This window comes from Bos taurus, chromosome 29 (assembly GCF_002263795.3).
Source record: "Bos taurus isolate L1 Dominette 01449 registration number 42190680 breed Hereford chromosome 29, ARS-UCD2.0, whole genome shotgun sequence".
In the NCBI taxonomy this organism is placed as follows: Eukaryota; Metazoa; Chordata; class Mammalia; order Artiodactyla; family Bovidae; genus Bos; species Bos taurus.
The window spans coordinates 43,683,801-43,704,495 of NC_037356.1; the positions used below are offsets into that span (position 1 = coordinate 43,683,801).

Consider the following 20,695-nt stretch of genomic DNA (forward strand, 5'->3'; position numbering starts at 1 on the left):
TGGAAAATCCCATGGATGGAGGAGCCTGGTAGGCTGCAGTCCATGGGGTCGCTGGGAGTCGGACACGACTGAGCGACTTCACTTTCACTTTTCACTTTCATGCATTGGAGAAGGAAATGGCAACCCACTCCAGTGTTCTTGTCTGGAGAATCCCATGGATGGAGAAGCCTGGTGGGCTGCAGTCCATGGGGTTGCACAGAGTCGGACACGACTGAAGCGACTTAGTAGTAGTAGTAGTTGTGTTATGTACATTATCTTCTGGCCCTGTGGCCTGCCAACATTTTATGACTCTTTCCTGATAAAGGTTGGTCAACCAGAAAACTTGTTTTCTCTTTTAAAGTGTTTTTTCTTTATTTTTCCAATCTGCATCACCCTCAAAAAAGTACTAAATAAAGTTACATTTCATAGAGCAAAGGTATAATGGGTTACAACAAAGAAAGAGCTCATTAACTCAGGGTCTTATGTTGCTAATGTCAAGGCTACTACTTGTTTTTCCTACATTTCAACTATATTAATTAATGCACTCTCAGGCACACAGTGGGTAAGGGATGTGGAGACTTGGCAGCAAGCATTGGCTCAACAATGAAACCCTTCATGAGTACTATCTAATAATTTTTCATCTCTCAAAGGACTCTATGCTCATTAGGACTTTTAGAATGCTTAGGCTTCCCGTGCCTTTCATGGTTGGGGAGTTGTGAGCAATTATTTGCGTTAGTTGCAAGAGTATGGATAAACCTGTCAAGCAAGCTAAAATGAATTGAGATACTCCTTTCATGCCCAGGAGACTTATTAATTAGAGCCCTAAGTTGATTTTTTTCAGAGAAAGGTGGTCGGGGACAGCCCCCTGCTAATGTCAGAAGAGTTGGTGAAAGGCATAATATAGTAAACAGTAGACAGACAGACTTTGGTTTTGGGGTAGATGCTCAAGCAGGTCCAGGGAGTCCCTCGAGTCCTGATCCACCTTGCCTGTCAGGTCTCTTCCGCATGACCTTGTCATGGGTGGGATCTCCCATGCTGGCTCCCGGCAGTCAAAGCTATTGTTTTCCCAGTAGTCATGTATGGATGTGACAGTTGGACCATAAAGGCTGAGCACCAAAGAATTGATGCTTTTGAACTGTGGTGCTGGAGAAGACTCTTAAAGAGTCCCTTGGACTGCAAGGAGATCCAACCAGTCAATCCTAAAGGAAATCACTCCTGAATATTCATTGGAAGGACTGATGCTGAAGTTGAAACTCCAATACTTTGGCCACCTGATGCAAAGAGCCAATTCATTGGAAAAGACCTTGATGCTGGGAAAGACTGAAGGCAGGAGGAGAAGGGGACGACAGAGGATGAGATGGTTGGGTAGCATCACAGACTCAATGGACATGAGTTTGAGCAAGCTCCAGGAGATGGTGAAGGACAGTGAAGCCTGGCATGCAGCAGTCCATGGGGTCACAAAGAGTTGGACATGATGGAGCGACTGAACAATAGCAACAGTATTCCATTGCATGGATATCATCATTTGAGTCTTTTCCCATTTTTTCTAATTATGACTAAAGGTGTTATGAACGCTGCTTACAAGTCTCTGTGGATATAAATTTTCCTTTTTCTTGGTATGTTGTATGGTAGGTATATAAGTAGTTTTTAAGAGATTTCCAAACTATTTTCCAAAGTGGTTGTACCGTTTTGGATCCTCACCAGTAGTGTATGAAAGTTCCAGTTGCTCGATATTCACCATCATATGGTTTGATCATATCTTTAAATTTTAGCTATTCTCATGAATACGTAGCGATATCTCATTGTGATTTTAATTTGCATTCTGACTCTTGCTCATTGGAAGGGATGCTATGGCAAACCTAGACAGCATATTAAAATGCAGAGACATCATTTTGCCAACAGAGAACATATAGTCAAAGCTAGGGTTTTTCCAGTAGCTGTGTACAGATGTGAGAGTTGGACCATAAAGAAGGCTGAGCACCAAAGAGTTTATGGTTTTGAACTGTGGTGCTGAAGAAGATTCTTGAAAGTCCCTTGGACTGAAAGGAGATCAAATCAGTCAATCCTAAACGAAATCACTCCTGAATATTCATTGGAAGGACTGATGCTGAAGCTGAAACTCCAATACTTTGGTCACCTGATGCAAAGAACTGGCTCATCGGAAAAGACTCTAATGCTGGGAAAGATTGAAGCAGGAGGAGAAGGGGACGACAGAGGATGAGATGGTTGGATAGCATCACCGACTCAATGCACATGAATTTGAACAAATTCTGGGAGATAGTGGAGGACACAGGAGCCTGGTGTGCTGTAGTGCATGGTGTAGCAAAGAGTTGGACATGAGTTAGCACTGAACGACAGCATGACTAATGATGTTTAGAATCTTTTCGTGTGCTTACTTGCCATTTATATATTTTCTTAGGTGTAGTGTCTATTCATGGAGAAGGCAATGGCACCCCACTCCAGCACTCTTGCCTGGAAAATCCCATGGACGGAGGAGCCTGGTGGGCTGCAGTCCATGGGGTCGCTAGGAGTCAGACACGACTGAGCGACTTCACTTTCACTTTTCACTTTCATGCATTGGAGAAGGAAATGGCAACCCACTTCAGTGTTCTTGCCTGGAGAATCCCAGGGATGGGGGAGCCTGGTGGCCTGCCGTCTATGGGGTCGCACAGAGTTGGACACGACTGAAGCAACTTAGCAGCAGCAGCAGTGTCTATTCAGGGTTTTTGGCCAGTGTTATTGGGATGTTTATCTTTTTATTGCTGAATTGTAAGAGCTTTTACATTTATCAGGTTTAAGTTCTTTGTCAATGTATATTTTCAATATATTTTCTTTCAGTATGTGCCTTGACTTTTCATTTTTTTGTAACTGTCTTTTCAGAGTGGTGGTGGTTTAGTTGCTAAGTTGTGTCCAACTCTTGGAACTCCATGCACTGGAGCCGGCCGTGCTCCTCTGTCCGTGGAATTTTCCAGGCAAGAACACTGAAGTGGGTTGCCATTTCCTTCTCCAGGGGATCTTCCTGACCCAGGAATTGAACCCAGGTCTCCTGCATTGCAGGCAGATTCTTTACGAACTGAGCTACGAGGGAAGCCTGTGTTTTCAGAGTAGAAGTTTTAAATCTTCAACAAATCACTAATGTGTACAGTAACATGGAGAAATTTCAAAATAATTACATTGTGAAGAAGAAGCCAGTTTTAAAAAAATACATACAGGGAATTCCCTGGCAGTCCACTGGTTATGACCTTTCACTGCCAAGGGTGCAGTTTCAATCGCTGGTTGGGAAACTGAGATCCTGCAAAGTCAGTGACACTGTCAAAAAAAAAAGTACATACAGTCCGGTTCCATGTATACAAAATTTTTCAAAAATAAAAACTAATCTAAAATAACAGCCAAGGAATTCCCTGGTGGTACAGTGGGTAAGAATCTGCCTGCCAATGCAGGGGGCACAGTTTCAATCTCTGGTTCGGGAAGATCCCACATGCCTCTGAGCAATGAAGCCCATGTGCCACAACTACTGAGCCCAGGGGCTGCGACTACTAAAGCCCGTGAGCCCAGAGCCTGTGCCCCGTAAGGAGAGAAGCCCCCACGGTGAGAAGCCTGCACCACAATGAAGAGTGGCCTCCACTTATGCAGCTGGACAAAGCCCTCACATAGCAACAAACATCCAGTGCAACCGAAAAGCATAAGAGAAATGATTAAAAAAATAAAACAGCTGACTAGGAGTTACAAAGGAGCACAGGGAAACCCTGGGAGTAATGAAGATGTTCATGGCCTGGATCGTGGGTTTCAAGGATGTACATTTATGTCAGAAGTTATCCAATTACGTACTTCAGTTACTTGCACTTTATTGTACATTGATAAACTGTAAAATAAAGTGCACACACATGAACTAGCATTTCTCGTTCACTTACTGTGTGCCAAACACTGACCAGATGCTGGGGATGCAAAGAGAAAGAGTGGACTGTCTTGAGCAGCTCAAGACTTGAAGTAGAGCCCTCCTTGTCACTTCCCCAAGGTTGGGCTGACGGGGTGTGTTCCAGACCCATCTCTGCTCCTTGATCCTGTTTTCACAGATTCCCTGTTAGGGTTCCCTTGCCGATTCCAGCTGTGCCCTCCTCACCGGCCTCCACCCAACCTCTGATACCCACACCCCACTTGACCGGCAGTCTTTCCTTCCCCCTACAGGAGCCACTCACACCCACACACATCTTCTCCTGTCCTGTCTCTGGCCTTCCCTCATGCCTTTCCCCCTTTCTAGAATACTCTCTGTCCTCACCAATCTCCAGGGTGAATCCCACTCCTTCGAGGTTCAGCCCCCTCCCTCAGCCCTCATCTGGGCCGTCTTGCCTGGAGCCCCCATCGTGCATGATCCCCAACCTCCTGGAGCCTGTGTCTTGGTTCCCATCCAAGCCCTACCTGGGCACCGACCCACGACCATGCTCTGGCTCACTCCACTAAAACAGGAGGACCATATCGTCCTGAACAGATGTGCATGTACACGTGTGCATGTGAGAGCCCTGGTCACAGCCCCTGGTGTTGTTGCACACTTGCCAGAGCAGCTCTTACAAAATTAAGGAAGTTTTTGACAGTGACTATTTTTTGGCTGCACCATGCAGCTTGTGGGATCTCAGTTCCCCCATCGGGGCTTGAACCCAGGCTCCTGGCATTGACAGCGTGGGGTCCTAACCATGGGGCCGCCAGCAAACCCCCTTTCTTTTGTATCTTCATAACCTTTTTTATACTGCTTTTAGACTTATAGAAAAATTGCAAAAATAGTACAGCGAGATATAGTGACTTTTTTTTTTAACCAAGAAACACATCAAATCGACACACTCTTACGTTACAACATCAACAACTAATTCAACATCCAGGGAAAGAGATTCATTACTGAACTCAACACAACAGTTGGGAACAATCTGGAACAAATGGAATCATGGATCAGATTTGGTTGAGCCAAGAGCACTCAGCTTTGGACGGCAGTCCTGCCAAGCCTGAGAGTGGGCAGAGTGGAAACAGAACGGGTGGTCCTAGACTTGCAGGCCTAAGGCAGGATGCTAAGTGAAGTGGGAACTGTTGGAGGGTCTTGAGCAGTGGAGCCAGGTGACCTGCCTTACCTTCTCTAAAGATCTCTCTAGGGGCTGGAGAACAGGGGCTTGCAGGGGACATCAGTTGCCTTAGGACCCAGCAACAGAGGCTGGTGGCCTGTGGCTGGGGGAGGGGCAGCGGAGGTGGTGGTGCCAGGTGACTGGAGGCCCAGTCCCCATGCTGGTGGCCTTCGGGGATGGGAGCGGAAGCGTTGGGGTTACCTTGGCTTCTGGTCTGGAAAGGGTGGAGTTGCTGAGCTAGCTGGGGACATGGAGAGCTGTTTGAGTCTGTTAGACATCTGGGCTGGGCAAAGGGGAGGGTCCCCACTGTGGTGAGGGATGCAGATGGCATTTAAAACCCCAAACTCCATGAGATGACCTGGGATGACTTGCCCTGGCCAGACCAGCTGCCTGGCCTTAGTTCCTCAGCCTAAAATTCTTCCCTGGAAGCCACCCTCCCCCCTAGCCCACCTTGGCGCCTGTGACCAGGGATTGGAACTCTGAAGGCACCACTGGGATTCAGCATCACAAACCTGTCATACGGACACTGCCAATACCCAGCAAACAGTGTGGTCGTCCCCTCCTCTTCCCACCAGGGAAAGAAACCACACCAGGCCTCCTGGCAGCCCAAGTGCCCCTTTCGAAAGGGCATCATTAGTCGCTCAGTCATGTCCAACTCTTTGTGACCCTGTGGACTGTAGCTTGCCAGGCTCCTCTGTCCATGGGATTTTCCAGGCAAGAATACTGGAGTGGGTTGTCTTTTCCTTTTTCCGGGGATCTTCCCAACCCAGGGATTGAACACCAGTCTCCTGTGTTGCAGGCAGATTCTTTACCGTCTGAGCCACCAGGGAAGGTGGAGTCAAAAGGGCTCTACCTGGAACCTGGAACAATGGCAGTAGGGGTGCAGGGGGGTAGGCGGCCAACAAACCTGGGAAGGAAGATGCGAGCATGTAGAGCAGAGGGGGATGGGGGTGTCTCACCCTCATCTGACCTGGGCCACTTTCCCCAGAGAAGTGATGCTAGGGGAGGGCGAGGGTGGTGGCAGAAGCTGACAGGTTCCCAGGCCAGTGCTGAAATGGTGTTACTGGGAACCAGGCATTCCCTGGCTCAAGCAACTGACAGTCAAACAGGTGGCTCAAGCTGCACTCATTTCTGCCCATGTGGAGCCAGGCCACCTGGAGACAGTGCAATCCCTTCATCCCTTTGCCTCACTAGGCTGTCCCATCCTGCCTGCACTCACCCGCTCATAACAGTCATCCACACACCATCAGTAGTCACTGCACTGAGGTTTGAACCCAGGCAGCCTGGCACACACCCAACTTACATTCTCAGCACATTCGCCAGCCAGCTGGGCCTGGGCCTGGTGACACAGTAGGCATGGGCCCTAACACCATCAGCCCTGACATGCTCACTAACGCTGGGTGCACAGGCCCTTAGGGTCAGGCCAGAAGCCTCAGGGCTGGGAGGAGGGTAGGCTTCCTGGAGAAGCAGGCATCTGAATTCAATCTTGACAAAATGTTGGGACTCACTCATGCAAGGACAGGGGGAACGTCAGGCCAAGGGAGAGCCAAGACAGGAGGCTGAAAGTGTCCGTCCGTGGAGTTACACCCTCAATTCCAGGTGATCATGGTTCCCAACCTACTCTATGTCACCCCTGAGCTGTGGGGACCGCCCCACCCCAATCCCCACTCCAGATCTTTTCTTGGGCCTCCCCAACTTTCACTTTCTCTTGATTTCTTTTTTCCTCTCCTTCCAAAGCTTCCCTGGTGGCTCAGATGGTAAAGAATCTGCCTGCAATTCAGGAGACCCGGGTTCGATCCCTGGGTTGGGAAGATCCCCTGGAGAAGAGAATGGCAACCCATTCCGGGATTCTTGCCTGGAGAATTCCATGGACAGAGGGGCTAGGTGGGCTACAATCCATGGGGTCACAAAGACATGGGCATGACTGAGCGACTAACACTTTCACTTTTCACGACTTGCACTTATTTCTAATCTTTTGGTGTCATTCATACAAGGGCTTGGAGAAGGCAATGGCACCCCACTCCAGTACTCTTGCCTGGAGAATCCCAGGGATGGCGGAGCCTGGTGGGCTGCTGTCTATGGGGTCGCACAGAGTCAGTCACGACTAAAGCGACTTAGCAGCAGCAGCAGCAGCATACAAGGGCTTCCCTGGTAGGTCAGCTGGTAAAGAATCTGCCTGCAATGCAGGAGAGACCAGTTCAATTCCCAGGTTGGGAAGATTTGCTAGAGAAGGGATCTGCTGGAGTAGGCTACCCTTGTGGCTCAGCTGGTAAAGAATCCACCTGCAACAACAAAAAAAATTATTTAAAAAAGACAAAAAAAAAAAAGAATCTGCCTGCAATTCGGGAGACCTGGGTTTGATCCCTATGTTGGGAAGATCCCCTAGAGAATGGGAATAGCTACCCACTCCAGTATTCTGGCCTGGAGAATTCCATGGACTGTAGAGTCCAGAGGGTTGCAAAGAGTTGGACACAACTGAGCGACTTTCACTTCACTTCATACATTTGTACCCAGGACACTGATTTTTCACAATGGCCTACTTGTGCCCCAGCTGCTCAGCTCCCCATTGCTTTCTTGGATCCTATTTCTTCCTTCTGGACTCAAGGTCCTTTTTTAAAAAATATTTATTTGGCTACATGAGGTCTGCCCTAGTTGTGGCATGCAAACTCTGAGTTGTGGCTTGTGGGATCTAGTTCCCTGACCAGGGATTGAACCCAGGACCCCTGCCTTGGGAGCATGGAGTCTTAGCCACTAAACCACCAAGTCCCAAGGTCCTGCTTCCTAAGGTTCTGGAAGTTCTCTCAGCAAGGATTTCTGAGTGGTAAATACTTAGAGCCTTTGTTTGAAATATCTTTATTTCACTGTCTGCTTTCACAGCCAGTTGAGCTGGTATGGCACTTTCAGTAGCCCTCACTTCTCAGCATCTGAAGATGTTGTCTGGATTCAGTTGTTGCTTTTCAGAAACTGCCTCTGTCCCACATTCTGCCTTCTTGGACCCTGAGTCCTCACAAGTTGCTTCTGGTTCCTCTGGGCCATTTGAGGAATCTCCAGATGGGAATCTCCCAAGGATGAAGCTCTTGGCATCCTACATTGCCCCAATTTCAGTCCTCAGAGCTGTCTGCCATTGAAGGAGGAGACAGGCAGAACAGGCTCCATCTTGAAAGCAGGACTCCTTCTTGGGCCGGACTGTGGACTTTGAGCTATATGCCCAGTATCTATGGAAATGATGTACTGTCACGCGAATGTATGTTCCTTGGTTCTTTGGTCACAACAAAGATTCGGAGTGACGGACATTAAAGCCCCCTCATCGTGTCACAGCTCTCAGGTCTCGAAAGGACCATGTTATAGCTCTTAGACATATCAGTGTTACAGCTCTATTTTATTTAGAAGAGAGCAGGAAAATCCATCTCTGAGGTGTGAGGGCACGTAGATCCTAAGACGTGAAGAGAAGAACGCCCCAGGGCAACGAGTGAGCTCGAGTGCTACCTTTGTCTCCTCTTTTTATATGTTTATCTCTCCCTGGGCCTGTCCTATGTAAATTGGGCCAGCCAGGAGTGTTGTTTGTTTTACCTGAGGTCCTCACTCCGGTCCTCGGACCTTCTTTTGTTCTATTTTCAAGGGTTTTTCCCTTCCTTGTCTTTTAGCCACCGCCATTTTGGACTCCTTGTCCCTATTCTGCGTACCTAACAATACCAACTGGAAAACCAGACCCCCCCGGATGGAAGAGCCCCAGGGCTCGTACATCTGTGTAACCCAATAGAATCATAAATTTTATTATGCTTATTGGGGTATGACCACAGGCCTGTTGATAACTGTCCACTGTTAACTACCTAGGCTTAAGGCATATGAATCACGGGTTTAACTTTGATTGTATCTTTTCCTTTGTTCAGACTAGTTTCAGGGAATTTGGGGAAGTGGGTTTGGGCATGTACACTTTGGGTACATAAGGTTTTCACAAAAACTGGTCGGGCTCCTTGGCTAAGAGGAGACTCTGCCTTGGGCCCGTCGGTGTAATAAACTGCACTCCACTATCTGCATTGTCCTTCTGAGTGAGTTTGTTTCCCAGAACATGTGGCTACAATACCATTACCCTGCTCACAAAGTACCCTACCTCTCTGCCCCATGCGGTCCTTGGGCCTCTCTCCTTCTGTGTGACTCTCCCCTCTCCTGCTCCCCACCCCAGATTCTCTTCTTCCTCCTGACTCTCCACCTCCTGCCCAGCTTCAGCATCACCCATGCCTCCCACTGCCCACTGCCTCTGCCCTGGTCCAGCCACCAGCTCCCTGTACTGCACATCTACAACCCTTCCTGAGAGTTCTCTACATGATAATTTTACCCCTTCCAGTCCTTTCCCAGGCTGTGGCCTGATAGACGCTTCTAATGTGCAAATCTGATCCTGCCACCCACCTCGTTTTCTCCCAGAGTCGAGCTCCATCACCTGACTGAGGGGCCTTCCGTGATTGCCCGATCTCACTTCCTGGTTCCATCTTCCCCACCTCAAACCAAGGACTCCTTCCAAGACTCCCACAGGAAGCAGTTGGGAAACAATTTTATCTACAAACAAACAGCATCAGATAAGCCAAAAGCAGCTACAATGGCACTTTGTCAAACACCACAGTCTATTGTGGGTAAATGTAAAACCCCTCTGGCTGGGTGAAATGCTGAACATTGTATTGTATTTTGGTTTCTTCTTTGAACCAGGAGGCATTTTTTTTTTTAACTCAACTCTATGTTTACATACAATAAAATTCATGTCTTTTAAGGATGTAGGTTGATGAGCTCTGACAAATTACCTGTGTAACTACCACCACATTCAAGGTTTTTCAGAACTCTTAATTCTATTCCATTTCTCTGTATGTTTATCCTTATGACACCACACTTTCTTGCTTACTATTGCCTTGGAGTAAGTTCTGAAATCAGGAAGAGTGAATCCTCCAACTTTGTTCTTTTTCAGGATTGTTTTGGCTACTTTGAATCCCTTGCAATCACATGTGAATTTTAAAATCAGCTTGTTAATTTCTGCAAAGAAGCCCTATGGAATTCTGGTTGAGATTGTGTATTTGTGAAGAATTGATATTCTTTTTTAAATGTTTGGTGAAAGTTACCATCTAAATCATCTGGGCCTGGATTTTTCTGTGTGTGCAGGGTTTTTTTTTTTTTTTTTGACCACACCACGCAGGCAGCTTGTGGGATCTTAGTTCCCTGATCAGGATCAAACCTGGGACCTCAGCAGTGAAAGTGTGGAGTCCTACCCACTGGACTGCCAGGGAATTGGTTTTGATTATTAATTCAATCTCTACTTGTTATAGATCTATTCACATTGTTTATTTTGTCTTGGGGGTTTCCCAGGTGGCACTAATGGTAAAGAACCCACCTGCCAGTGCAGGAGAGACAGAGATTTGGGTTCAATCTCTGGGTCGGGAAGATCCCCGGAGGAGGATAGCAACCCAGTATTCTTGCCTGAAGAATCCCACGGACAGAGGAGCCTGGTGGGTCCATAGGCTCGCAGAGTTGGATGTAACTGAAGCAACTTAGCATGCGTGCACACATTTCTTCTTGAGTCAATTTTGGGAGTTTGTATCATCTAAAAATTTGTCCATTTCACCTAAGTTATCTAGTCTATTGACATAAATTACTTATAGTATTCCTTTATAATCTTTTTTTAATTTCTATAAAGTCATTAATACAGTCCCTTTTTCCACTTTTGATTCTATTAATTTGAATCTTCTTTTTCCTTAGTCAACCCAGCTAAAGGTTTTTCAAATTTACTGATATCTTCAAAGAACTAGATTTTGGTTTTGTTAATTTTTCTCTTTTGTTTTTCTATTTTCTATTTCATTCATTTTATGTTTTTCTATTTTCTATTTCATTAATTTCAAATAAAGTTAAAATTTTTAAATTTTTCTATTTTACTGAGAAATAGACTTAATTTTTTGTTTCAGATGTACAACATAACAATTATATACAGATAGAGAGCAAAATGATCACCAAAATAGTTCAGTTATCATCCATTACCATTGTTATTCAGTCGCTAAGTCGTGTCTGACTCTGTGACCCCATGGACTTTGGCGCACCAGGTTCCTCTGTCCTCCACTGTCTCCTGGAATTTGCTCAAATTCAAGTCCATTGAGTTGGTGATACCATCCATCTCATTCTCTGCTGCTCCCTGCTCCTCCTGCCTTCAATACTTCCCAGGATCAGGATCTTTTCCAATGAATTGACTCTCCACATCAAGTGACCAAAGTATTGGAGCTTCAGCTTCAGCATCAGTCCTTCTAATGAATATTCAGGGTTGATTTCCTTTAGGATTGTCTGGTTTGATCTCCTTTGCTGTCCAAAGGACTCTCAAGCATCTCTTCCAGCCCCACAATTTGAAAGCATCAATTCTTTGCTGCTCAGCCTTCTTTAGGGCCCAACTCTCACATCTGTACATGACTACCGGAAAAACCACAGCTTTGAGCATATGGACTTTTGTCCGCAAAGCGACGTCTCTGCTTTTTAACATGTTGTTTAGGTTTGTCGTCACTTCCCTTCCAAGGAGCAGGCGTCTTTTAATTTCATTGCTGGAGTCACTGTCCCCAGTGATTTTGGTGCCCAAGAAAATAACATCTGTCACTGCTTCCACTTTTACTCCTTCTATTTGCCACAAAATGATGGGACTGAATGCCATGATCTTTGTTTCTTTAATGTTGAGTTTCAAGGAAGCTTTTTCATTCTCCTCTTTCCCCCTCATCAAGAGGCACTTAGTTCCTCTTCACATTCTGTCTTTAAAGTGGTATCAGCTATTTGTAAAGAGTGCTCAGACAACCAATTTACCTTCTTGCATTTATTTTTCATTGGGATTGCAAACCATTTTTGTCTTGAGACAAGAAGTTTCAAGATCCATTCTCTTACCGACTTTCAAATATGCCATACAGTATTATAAACTATAGTCACCATGCTCTACAGTATCTCCCCACAGCTTGTTAATTTTATAACTGGAAATTTGTACCTTTTGACCCCCTTCAATCAATTTTCCCACTCCCCACTCCCAATTCCCACTTTCATCTTTATTATTTCCTTCCTTCCACTTGCTGTAGGCTTAGTTTTCTCTTTTTCTGATGTCTTAAGATAGACATTGAAGTTATTGATATGAGGTATTTCTTCTTCTTCTTCTCTTTTGAGTGAGTAAATTAACTTTTTTTTTTTTTGGCTATGCCACATGGCATGTTTGGAGAAGGCAATGGCAATCCACTCCAGCACTCTTGCCTGGAAAATCCCACGGACGGAGGAGCCTGGTGGGCTGCAGTCCATGGGGTCGCTAAGAGTCGGGCACGACTGAGCGACTTTACTTTTACTTTTCACTTTCATGCTTTGGAGAAGGAAATGGCAACCCACTCCAGTGTTCTTGCCTGGAGAATCCCAGGGATGGGGGAGCCTGGTGGGCTGCAGTCCATGGGGTCGCACAGAGTCGGACACAACTGAAGTGACTTAGAAGCAGCAGCAGCATGGCATGTGGGTTCTTTAGTTCCCCATCCATGGATCAAACCTATGCTTCCTGCAGTAGAAGCATGGAGTCTTAACCAGTGAACCACCAGTGAAGTCCCTAAATGCTTTCTTTAATTATCAATTTTTAGACTTAATACAAAGCACAATTGAAATACTTTCTAAAATGACATTTGGGTAACTGCCACAAAAAACCCACCATTATTTAATAGCATTTTTTTTTCTGTTTCATGACTTAAATCTCATAAAATAAGTAGAAAAAACACAACTGATGGTTTTATCCTGTGGTAAGTCATCAAGAAACAAAGCATGGACCATTAGCAAGTAGCTCTTGGGATCTTGCAGTGAGCTAAATGAGAAATAGTTTCCTCTGAAGTCTTTGGATCTCTGTTAGTTAAAGTTTCTATTGTATTGTAGGGGAAGATACTACTGCTGGCAAAAGACAGTTAGATTTCCCTGGTGGTGCAGCACATAGCAATCTGCCTGCCAATGCAGGGGACATGGGTTCGGTCCCTGATCTGGGAAAATCCTACATGTCTGTGGAGCAATTAAGCCCATGCAGCACAGCTACTGAAGCCGCGCTCTAGAGCCTGTGCTCCACTACAGGAGAAACCAGTTCAATGAGAAGTCCACACACCACGACAAAGGGTAGCCCCCGCTAGCTGCAACTAGAGAAAGCTCACGCACAGGAATGAAGGCCCCATGCAACCAAAACTAAATAAATAAATACATTTTTAAAATTAAAAACAAACAAAAAAAATAATAAAATTAAAAAAAAAGAAAAGAGAGAGACAGTTGGAGGGGAGACTTTCCAAAACCTACATGTATGCATAATATGTTCTTTTACATCAGCTGGTAAAGAATCCACCTGCAATGTGGTAGACCTGGGTTCCATCCCTGGGTGGGGAAGATCCCCTGGAGACGGGAAAGGCTACCCACTCCAGTATTCTGGCATGGAGAATTCCATGGACTGTATAGTCCATGGGGTCGCAGAGAGTCAGATACAACTGAGCGACTTTCACTTTCACATTATATATGTTTTTATAATGAAAAATATATAATTACACATATACAATGAAATTATATGTATACACATATGTATACATACACATATATGTAAGTATAAATGTATATATACATATATACATAATTTCCGGTTTACAAAAGGAATTCACACATTGTGAAAACTTCAAACATCACATCTCAGAAATAAATATTATGTTGCACTTATAAATTTGCCAATATTTCACTATTTTTTGATAAATTCAGTTCAGTTCAGTCACTCAGTAGCGTCCGACTCTGCAACCCCATGAACCGCAGCATGCCAGGCCTCCCTGTCTATCACCAACTCCTGGAGTCCACCCAAACCCATGTCCATCAAGTTGATGATGTCATCCAACCATCTCATTCTCTGTCGTCCCCTTCTCCTCCTGCCCTCAATCTTTCCCAGCATCAGGGTCTTTTCCAATGAGTTAGCTCTTTGCATCAGGTGGCCAAAGTATTGGAGTTTCAGCCTCAACATCAGTCCTTCCAATGAACACCCAGGACTGATCTCCTTTAGGATGGACTGGTTGGATCTCCTTGCAGTCCAAGGGACTCTCAAGAGTCTTCTCCAACACTACAGTTCAAAAGCATCAATTCTTCAGCACTCAGCTTTCTTTATAGTCCAACTCTCACATCCATACATGACCACTGGAAAAACCATAGCCTTGACTAGACGGACCTTTGTTGGCAAAGTAATGTCTCTGCTTTTGAATATACTGTCTAGGTTGGTCATAACTTTCCTTCCACGGTGTAAGCGTCTTTTAATTTCATTGCTGCAATCGCCATCTACAGTGATTCTGGAGCCCAGAAAAATAAAGTCAGCCACTTTTCCCACTGTTTCCCCATCTATCTGCCATGAAGTGATGGGACTGGATGCCATGATCTTAGTTTTCTGAATGTTGAGGTTTAAGCCAACTTTTTCACTCTCCTCTTTCACTTTCATCAAGAGGCTCTTTAGTTCTTCTAAAGACATCAATTTTCTACCGTCAACCTAGGAATATATAGGAGGACTCCCTGTAATCCTTGCATCCTAGAGGAAACCACTGACATTCAGTATACATTCCTTCATGCTGGAGAGTATGTCTGTGCACGTTTAAGGTTAGTGGAGTTATCACCACAATGATATAACGTGGATAATTTTGCAACCTGCTTTTTAATCACCTTGTAGAACAAAGCAATATTCATTGCAAGGACTGTAGGTGATGTTGAAGCTCCAATACTTTGGCCACCTGATGCAAAGAGCCAACTCATTGGAAAAGACCCTAATACTGGGAAAGTTTGAAGGCAAAAAGAAAAGGGGGTGGCAGAGAATGAGATGGTTAGGCAGCATCACCCACTCAATGGATATGAATTTGAGCAATCTCTGGGAGATAGTGGAGAACAGAGAAGCCTGGTGGGATACAGTCCTTGGGGTCGCAAAGAGTCAGACACGACTTCGCCACTGAACAAGAGCAAAGCAAATCCTAGCACTGGTTGTGCCGTTTCCCTTCGCTGGAGCCTCAGTTTCCTTACTTGTAAAAGTCAAACTAGTGATTCCGTTCCAGTTATTAATTTATTGACTCTCAGCTCCAAATTTATCATGTTTGCCTTCTCTGTGAGTGTGAATCCAGGCCCTTTACCTTTTTTTTTTCCTTTGCCAGATGGCAGAGTGTTAAATTTTGCCAGTAGAGGGCGCTAACAGACACTGCTTGAGGAAAAGGTTTTACTTCCGGGTTTTGATGAGCATCTCGGCGGACTTCCGCAGGGGGCCCAGCCTCCCCAGCTCAGCTTCCTGAGGCGGCTTTTACAGCACTGGGTCTCTGCAGTGCAGGTGGCCAGCAGCCCTTAGCCCGCAACCTGGGAGGAGTGGAACGCCTCTAGGGAGACTCTTCATGAACAGTTTTTCCCAGCATCGTAGGGGGTGGTTTTCCAGCAAGTTTCACGGGGCGTGCACAGCATTTGAGTAACTTCTCTACCATCCAATGAGCCCCAGCCATTTCCTCTCCAACAGGTCTGGATCTCAGCCCAGCCCTGGGGATGGGAGCTGCTACTTATATTTGCTATTCCTGTGCCCTTTAGAGTTCTCTTTACTTCTTACTAGTCAGTTCCTGGTTATCCCAACCCCCTGTAAATAATTTTTATATTAGACTTTAATATAAGTCTTACACGGGCTTCCCTTGTGGCTCAGGTGGTAAAGAATCAGCCTGCAATGTGTGAGACCTGGGTTCGATCCCTGGGTTGGGAAGATCCCCTGGAGAAGGGACAGTCTACTCCAGTATTCTGGCCTGGAGAATTCCATGGATTGTATAGTCCATGGTGTCACAGGGTATAAATAATATACATTTATAAAAATATAAATATAATATATTTATTTAAAATAAATATATTTATAAAGTATAAGTAATTCTTATATTAGACTTTAATATGTATAATATAAACAGTTAATAATTCTTTATATTAGACTTTTCCTGTTCAAATCACTTTGTGGTTTTTCTCTGGCACAGATCCCCTACACTGTTATAAAGATCCAATTGCAGGCAGATTCTTTACCAGCTGAGCCACCAGGGAAGCCCCAAAATATTGGAGTGGGTAGCCTATCCCTTCTCCAGCAGATCTTCCCAACCTAAGAGTTGAACTGGGGTCTCCTGCATTGCAAGCAGATTCTTAACCAGCTGAGCTACCAGGGAAGCCCAAATAATTCTTATATTAGACTTTAAGGCTAATATAAACAGTTAATGATTCTTTATATTAGACTTTCCCTATTAAAGTCACTTTTTTTTTCCCCTCTGACTGGCACAGATCCCATACATTGTTACAAAGATCAGACGAGATCCTGCAGGGAGAGCTCCTAGTTCAGTGCCTGTGGGGCAGTGAGCACTCAGAAAACAGTTGTAATATCTCTACCACAATCATCATTTCTCCATGTCAGTACCTGTAGAGCAGCCTCTTTCTTAGCAACTATTGTTCTGCTTCTATAGTATGGATGGAGTTGTGAATCACACTATTCCTGATGGAATTTGGATTATTCCAGTTTTCCATGACTACAAACAGCCCTGTGATTGCTGCACAGAAGAGCTATCTTTTATTGAGCTGCAGTAGTTACACATATTAACTCAGGAATCCTCACAACATGCCTAGTGTATTAGCTCCCATGGCTGCTGTAACGAATTGCCACAATCTTCGTGGCTTAAAACAACACATATTTATTATCTTACAGTCTGGATGTCAGAAATCTAAAATGAAGGTGTGGGTAGGGCTGTGTCCTTCTGAAAGCTGCACAAGAGAATCTGTTTCCTTGTCTTTTTCAGCTTCTAGAGGCCACCTGCCTTCCTTGGCTCATGACCTCTTCCTCCCATCACTTCACCTTCTTGATCCAACTACTCACTGTGATCCTCCTGCCTCCCTCTTACAAGAACCCTTGTAACTGCATCAGGCTGGCCCAGATAATCCAGTATACTCTCGCCATCGCAAGGCCCTTAACTTAATCAAAACAGTAAAGTCCCTTTGATTGTATAAGGGAACATATTCATAGGTTCCAGGGATCAGGACGTGGATATCTTTGAGTGGGCATTATTCAGCCTCCCACACCTATGAACTTGAAACTACTATTCCACTCATTTGACAGGTGAGAAAACCGAGGAACAAGGAGAGTAATTAACTTGCCCAAAGTCACACAGCTCATAAGCAGCAGAGTTAGGATACAGGCAATCTGGCTTGATAATCCAAGCTCTAAGGATTACATAGCGTTGTTATAAATCTTCGCATACCTGTATAAGCACTTGTGTAGAATATATTTCTAGAAGTGGAGTGACTGGGCAAATTGTTTAACAGTTATTTCCAATTCTTCCTTCATGACAGCTGTGCCAATTATTTCCCACCAGCAGTGCCTGAAATCCTGAACTGTTACCCCAACTCTTGATGCTCTAGGGTCAGAATGTTACTTGAACACACAAAATCAAAAGATTTTTACTGCTTCTTATCAACTTAGGGACTGAAAAGTGTTTCTCTTCATGAGAGGAGAGGAACAGTTCCTTAGATAATAGTAACCAAAAAATTACAGTTGGAATAAAGAAGCATTGATTTCCTGGAGAAAAGAAAATCATTTCGTTGCCTTAACATACTGTAAGACCGCAAACATTGTCCTAACACTGATCATGAAGACCAGCTTCCTGTCTTCACCAAGACTTGAACGTTCTACCTTGTCAGAAGCACTGCTTCTGAGAGTTTTATTTTCCACCTAAATGGGCTGTTTTCATCTCCCATGTCATCTCCTGAAGATCTCTGGGTAATAAATCACTTCCTTCACTGAGCCTTTTCAATCACTCCCTTTTGGGGGGCGGGGTCACACTGGTGGCATGGAGGATCTTAGTTACCTGGAGGATGGAACCTGTGGCTCCTGAAGTTGAAACACGGAATTTTAACCCCTTGACCACCAGGGAAGTCCAATCACCCTTCTTTATCTTGCAACCATGCCACATGTGTTATTTATAGCTTGCTTTTCAAGGTTTTCCATTTTCCTTCCCAGTGTATGAGACCAAATACTTCACTAACCCCAAAGGCAAACACTTAATATAGTTACTTTTAGAGTCTTCATTTTACAGATGAGGAAAAGGAGTGAAGTGACAGGTTCAAGTTCCCACAGAAATGGGATTCAAACAGGCATCTGCCTAAAGATGCTCCTGATCCTACTGTGTCTCCTCGGGAGCAAATGGCCTCCTGGTGTGCCCTTGAACCCCAGGCCTGCCTGCCCTGGGACTTCCCTGGGTCTTGGCCAAGCTTGCAGGGCTGCTTGCACTCGTCCTGGCAGGTGACGAAGGCAGCCAGCAACACTCAGGCCCTGCTACTTCCTACTGCGTGAGCCTTCAGAGCCTCAGTTTCCTCATCTGTAAGATGGGAACAACACTGGTCCCCCTCATAGGCCAGTAATGAGGAGCTGGTATTATCCCCAGTTTGTAATGGATGAAATGGAGGGTCACACTGTGAGGTCAGGCTGTTCCCTTCCTAGGCTGCTAGCCTCTGTGTGCCAAGCTCAGCTGGAGAAGCAGAGTTACAGAATCTGGGAGGCCAACCCTTTATCTGGCTCTTCTTTTGTAACTCTTCCTGGTGTCCCCTGTCCATCCTGTTGTATCTCCTCGCTGTTCTTCTGTGCACTGGGACTTTCAGATGCCCCCCACCCCTGCCCCAGCTCAGGGGCCCTGCCCTTTCTGCTCTGGTTTCCTCTCTAGGTGAGGCCCCATGCATGGCACAGGACTGATGTTTGGCAGGTGCTAAGAGAATGTGCCACTAACTAAACAACACCGCCGACCCCCTGTGTTGTTAAACCCTCCTCTCCAACTGTGATCTCTACCCCAAAGCATCACTCCAGCCCAGCCTGCCACACTCCATCATCCCACAAACACAGTTCAGGCTTAAGTGGGGCAAAGTTCCAGACTCTGTATTCTGGTATTCAAGCCCCCTACTTTCTCCCTTTTCATGACAAGATGCTCCCCACCCCCAACACTGCCAAGTCCATATTCACAATGTTGTCCCCATCTTCCCAGGGAAGTCAGAAGAATCTCTAGTTAATATTTCTATTCTGCCCCAAGCGGCCAGCACTGTCTGATCGTCCCTCTGAGTGCCCTGCACAAGTAGTTGGATGAGAAAAGGGACAAGTCTCTGCTGAGCAGCGGCTCTGTGTCAGGTAAGGCACCCTAGTTTATAGATGGGGGAACTGAGGCTCCCAGATAATGTGAGTTCCCACAGGCAGTGATGGGGGCTGGGCCAGGATTTGAACCCAGGAAATGGCGATCCACTCCAGTACTCTTGCCTGGAGAATTCCACAGACAGTGGAAGTTGGTGGGCTACAGTCCATGGGTTCATAAAGAGCCATACACGACTAAGTGACTAATTTTGATCCGGTTTTTTTTTTTTTTAAATCTACTGACTTTAAGGGGTGTGTCCCTGGTGGCTCAGAGGGTAAAGAACCTGTCCGCAATGCAGGAGACCTGGGTTCAATCCCTGGGTTGGGAAGATCCCCTGGAGAAGAGATGGCAACCCACTCCAGTATTCTTGCCTGGAGAATTCCATGGACAGGCAGGCTGTAGTCCACGGGGTTGAAAAGAGTCAGACACGGCTTACCATCTGAGCAACACCTACTGACTCTGGCATCCCTTCCCCTTGAATCTGCTCCCAAGGGCATCCCAACCAGACATTTCATAATCACTCTCAGAACTCTCGTCCAGGCTCCATAGGGTGTGGCTGCGGGTCTGTCCCCAACCTTGAGTCCCCTGAGACCTTACCTTTGGAGGAGCCCCTTGCCAGCCCAGTCACTCCTGGACACTGGACTCTGTCCAGCTAAGGGGCCAGGTTTCCATCAGTGTGAAAGGCATTTGAGCTGCTGACAGACCCTCTCCGCACAGACACTGGGGGACCTGGAGGCGATGCTGGCCCTAGAGACAGAGAGCCAAGTCTGCTGGGCTCAAGGGAGGAGGGGGCCCTCTTGACCTCTTGGCTTCTTCTGGACGTGCTGGGTTGTCCCTCCTCTGCCCTTCTCCTTTCCTAGGTTCACTGCCTTTTCCCTCCCCAGGCTCCCTCCCTTGTCCCAGGGTTCCTAGACCTTCCCAGGACCTTTGTTTCACTCTGCTCCCCAAACACACTCCTTTTCAGAGGTTCTGCTTCCTTATGCCTCTCTCCCCTGGTCACTCCATCATTCCACCAACACGATGCCTCACTGGATCCTTGAGATGCCCACCGGCAGGTGGGTGCAAGAGTCTGGCTTGGGGACAGTTGCCCTCCCCAAGTTTTTTCCCACTGAACACTGCATCCTTTCATATCTTTCTATCGACTTCCTCTTCCATTTGTCTCTCTCTCTGCTTCCTTGCCTCGGTTTCCCTATCCTCTGTTTCTTCTCAAGGTCTCATCCTTATATAACGCTGGGAGGTGGACTCTATTACCATCCACATGTTAGACATAAGGACACAGAGGGGCTGAGAGTTTAGGGGACCTGACAGAGGGGCAGACCTGGTAACTGGCTGGGCCCGAGCAGTTGCGCCAAAGGTTGGTCTCCCAGTCACCCTCCGACTCCTACTCCGCCCGCCGACCACGCCCACCGACCAAAACCACGC

At 46.1% G+C, this 20,695-nt stretch overlaps 1 long non-coding RNA gene across 2 annotated transcripts; it reads right to left on the reverse strand.

The window, feature by feature from the left end:
- Positions 1–4,755: 4,755 nt before the first annotated feature.
- Positions 4,756–20,693, reverse strand: LOC101903949 (uncharacterized). Of its 2 annotated transcripts, none has more exons than XR_816544.4 (4): positions 20,592–20,693; positions 19,871–20,020; positions 9,492–9,638; positions 4,756–7,366 (listed from the first exon to the last, which is right to left on the reverse strand). It is a non-coding gene; the product is annotated as an uncharacterized lncRNA (long non-coding RNA). The 2 variants fall into 2 exon arrangements; XR_009493393.1 differs by lacking the exon at positions 4,756–7,366 and adding an exon at positions 7,626–8,517.
- Between the last annotated feature and the right edge of the window lie 2 nt (positions 20,694–20,695).